Below are 4,273 nucleotides of genomic sequence, written 5' to 3' on the forward strand. Positions count from 1 at the left end.
TAGGGTTACACAGAGTCGGTTAAAGAGAAGGAAATCTACACATCCGAATATCCAAGCTTGCCTTCCACGCAAAGGAGAGTCCCATCCGGACACGGGACGAAGTCTTCAATCTTGTATCTTCATAGTCCAACAGTCCGGCCAAAGTATATAGTCCAGCTGTCCGAGGACCCCTTAATCTAGGACTTCCTCACCCATCCAGCCCAAGCCGGAGCCGGAGCCAACGCGAAAGCGCTCCCCGCCTCCACCCACTTGGCCGGAGGAGGCCTACTCGTGGACGGGCCAGTACCGCGAGTGGGTGAGCGCCGAGCGCGCCCCCCGTCCACTTTGCCGCGACGCCGGGGCAGGAGGCCGACCACCTCGAGCGCTGGAAGGCGCACTGGCTTCGCCAGGAGCAGAACGACGGCCAGCAGCAGATGCGCTACCAGGCCATGCTCCAACACGATGCGGAGGCGCTCCGGCTCGAGGAGGAGGAGGAGGAGGAGCGCGGCTGGCCGCAATGCCGCTGCCCCAGTAGACGCCGGAGGAGGCTGTCCTGGCAGCATACCAGGCGGTGTTTGGCTGGGCAGGCCCTGCCCCCGTCTTCATCGACCTCACCGGCGATGGCGACGGCGGCGTCGACGGCAAGGGCAAAGGCAAGGCCGACGACGTCTAGGACAGCATGCGGGGCGGCAGAAGGCGGGCACGGACTTTTTTAATATTTTAATTAATGTTTAATTATGTTTAAATGGACTTTGGTCGGCGTTTGACCGGCCACTTATGTTTAATTAAGTTTATTTTAAATTTATTTCATGCGCCTTTTTTTGCGTGCCCGTACATTTAAGTCTGCCTCGTTGGACGGCCAAGCCGACCCATTTTAAGATACAGGCGGCATGTTTGCCTGGCCGATTCAAACAGGCCCGTTGGAGTTGCTCTTACCAATATCCCACCCGCGAGAAAGAAACCTCTGGACGCGCCTCCTCCGCTTCCCTTCCCGATCTGACACCCGCTAGTGCGATTGTTCGGCCTATTCTTGGCAGTGGATAAGTTGTCGGACCACGGGCACACTGTACTCTCTCGCTCAATTATAAATCAGGACCTGGACACGCGGCACCTGTCCTTTGTCGGTACCACTAGCGTTCAGCTCCACGAATCATCACACACGTAGAGAGGGCGAGCGAGGGACGACTCTGCTGCTGGGAAGACGATATGGAGCAGAACACGGCAACGAAACCCATCAGATGCAAAGGTACTCGCGCGCCGCCGACGTACTTGGCTTCGTCTACCTCCATCGTTTGTCCAAATGCGTAGCTTCACCTGCAGCGGCGGTGAGCAAGGTGGCCGGGCAGCCGCTGGAGATGGAGGAGGTGGAGGTGGCGCCGCCGCGGGCGAGGTCCGCATCAGGATTCTCTGCACCTCGCTCTGCCACACCGACGTCACCTTCTGGCGCTTGAAGGTGCGTAATCTTTTGTTGTACAATTTGGTAATCAGGGCATGCCGAGACTATCCATGCTTTTTTCTTTTGCGTAGGATTTCCCGGGCCAGCATCCGATAATCCTGGGCCATGAAGCAGCCGGGTAAATGCATAATCTATCTATCGTCTTCCTTTCGCTGAATGATCACCATCTAAGTCTCGAACATTGGTCTACGATGAGATCGGGAGTTATTTGCATCATGGCGAACTGTGTTTGTGTCCTTTGTTCCCAGCGTGGTGGAGAGCGTGGGGGAGCACGTGCACGAGGTGGCCGTCGGGGACACGGTGGTGCCGGTGTTCTCGGCGCAGTGCGGCGACTGCCCCGACTGCCTCTCGGACCGCAGCAACATCTGCTCCGGGCTCCCCGCCCGGCCCGGCATGCCGCGCGACGGCACGACCCGCTTCTCGTTCGCCGCCACCGGCGAGCCCATCCACAACTTCATCGGCGTGTCCAGCTTCACCGAGTACACGGTCGTCGACGTCGCGCACGTCGTCAGGATCGGGCCCGGCGTCCCGCCGGAAAAGGCCTGCCTGCTCAGCTGCGGCGTCTCCACCGGTAACTAAACTTGGCCGACGCCTGATCGAGCTGCTTTTCTAACAGTACGAACAACCAAAGGATCCAGCGCGCAAATTTGCTGATTGGCGGCCGGTTGCATTGCAGGTGTCGGCGCGGCGTGGAAGGTGGCGGCGGTGGAGCCCGGGTCCAGCGTCGCCGTGTTCGGGCTCGGCGTCGTCGGGTTAGCGGTAACGTCCAACGACGACCCCTCAGAATCACTGTATCATATGCCGCCCTGCTAATAATGTGATGTCTGGTTCGAGTTGTCGGCTCGAAAGTTGGCCTCATGTTCTAGTGACTATCAGTCTGTCACAGCACAATGTACACCGCACGTTTCCACCCAGTGCGATCTAACGTGGCGGCAGCCTGCAGGTAGCACAAGGGTGCAGGATGCGTGGGGCTAAGCAGATTATTGGAGTGGATCTGAACCCGGAGAAGTGGGACATCGGTATGTATCATAAGTTGATAGTTATCTGGACTAATCAAATCATCTGAAGAAAAAACAAGTCAGGATAGTAATGAATCAACAATGACAGGTAAGAGGCTGGGAATCACCGACTTCGTCAATCCGAACGATATCGGGGAGAAGGCCATGAGCGAGGTCCGATTCCGAATCGACCAACCTGCGCGACAAGTGCATTTTTTGGTACTGTATTTACTACTAGTCGCTAGCGAATTTCTCGTCAATCAATCTCTGTGTAGGTCATCAAGGAGATGACCGGCGGCGGCGCCGACTACTGCTTCGAGTGCATCGGGTCGACGTCGGTCATGGCGGAGGCGTTCCAAAGCTCCCGGAAGGTATGCATGGCCCATGCGACTGCATGCCACATTTGGACATCACGAGTCTGATTGTCTGAAGCTGCTCGGCGTGACTGGTCAAAACAGGGCTGGGGGAAGACGGTCGTGCTCGGCGTCTCCAGCGGCGGCGCGCCGATGAGCATACCCCCGCACGACATCCTCATGGGGAGGTCGGTCGTCGGCTCGCTCTTCGGCGGGCTCAAGCCCAAGGCCGACATCCCGATCCTGGCGCAGAAGTACGTGGACAAGGAGCTGGAGTTGGACGAGTTCGTGACGCACGAGATGGGGTTCCACGACATTAACGCGGCGTTCGAGCTGCTCACCCAGGGGAAGTGCCTCAGGTGCATCATCTGGATGGACGGGGCCAAGGCGAACGGCGTGGAGGCCCTCGATAATGGCCGCGCGTGCAAGGCGTGACTGATATCGCTGTCGTCCTCGGCAACCTTGTGATCAGCCACGATAACCACTGCTCGTCTGTCGGAGCAGGTCGACCTGTCGCTGGAGTGCGGTTGGTCATTGGGACGCGAGATCGACTAGTTTATTCTGATGAGAACATGCGTCTGATTCGACTGTGTCTTTTGGCAGTGATGTTGATTTTGCTGTCGATGAGCTGCGAACGATGCGACCACAGTGCGGCTAGGGCATCTTGAAACGCGACCCTCAAACCACTCGCAACAATGCGGTCAAGCCTAAAAAAAAATCAGACCCTGCGACTCTATCCTTCTCATTTTCTCACTTCTTTCTTTTTCTCTTGTCTTCGCCGCCGCTCCACCATTCCGGCCACCCCGTCACACCTCTATCGGAACTCTACATCTTCGTCACTCCCAGCGCTCCAACATGGCTCCATCCCGCTTCTCCTCCGTCTCCGTTCAATGCCTGTCCGGCCGTCCTGCCAGGCATACCATCCTCTACTGCTATTCTCATCATGCCCGGCAACTGTTCGATGAATCGCCGGAGCTTAAAATAGTTGTCCCTTCTTTTTTCTAGCAATGGACTTTGATTTGAAGTACATATATGAGCGGTATGTTGAGTCGTCCGACAACTTATTGGATGAGGAGTACTCCGATGAGAAGGCGGTGATGCAGACGCTCCTTGAAGACGCGGAGCATGCGGAGAAGCATGTTCTCGATTTCAAGGGCTTGATCAAGGGTCATTGCATGCTCAACCACAACAGGGCGCGCGACCATTTGACACTGATGGCCGACTACTTTGCCCCGATGCACTATCCGCTGACCATTTTCACCTGCATTTTCGGATGCATAAGGCTGTTTTCGATCGTTTGTACCATGGCGTCCGGTCCTACGATGACTACTTCATCCTGAAGACGGACACCGTGGGAACAATTGGCTTCTCTGATTACCAGAAGTGCACGGTCGCACTGCGGATGCTTGCATATGGCATGGCCGTTGATTTGTGAGACGAGTACCTACGGATGTCTAAGAGCACATACGGAGATGCCATGGTCAGGT

The 4,273-nt window shown here is 56.6% G+C and overlaps 1 pseudogene; it reads left to right on the forward strand.

The window, feature by feature from the left end:
* Positions 1–1,170: 1,170 nt before the first annotated feature.
* LOC119362939 lies at positions 1,171–3,380 on the forward strand (annotated as a pseudogene).
* The last annotated feature ends 893 nt before the right edge of the window (positions 3,381–4,273 follow it).

Source organism: Triticum dicoccoides, chromosome 2B (genome assembly GCF_002162155.2).
Source record: "Triticum dicoccoides isolate Atlit2015 ecotype Zavitan chromosome 2B, WEW_v2.0, whole genome shotgun sequence".
Taxonomy (NCBI): Eukaryota; Viridiplantae; Streptophyta; class Magnoliopsida; order Poales; family Poaceae; genus Triticum; species Triticum dicoccoides.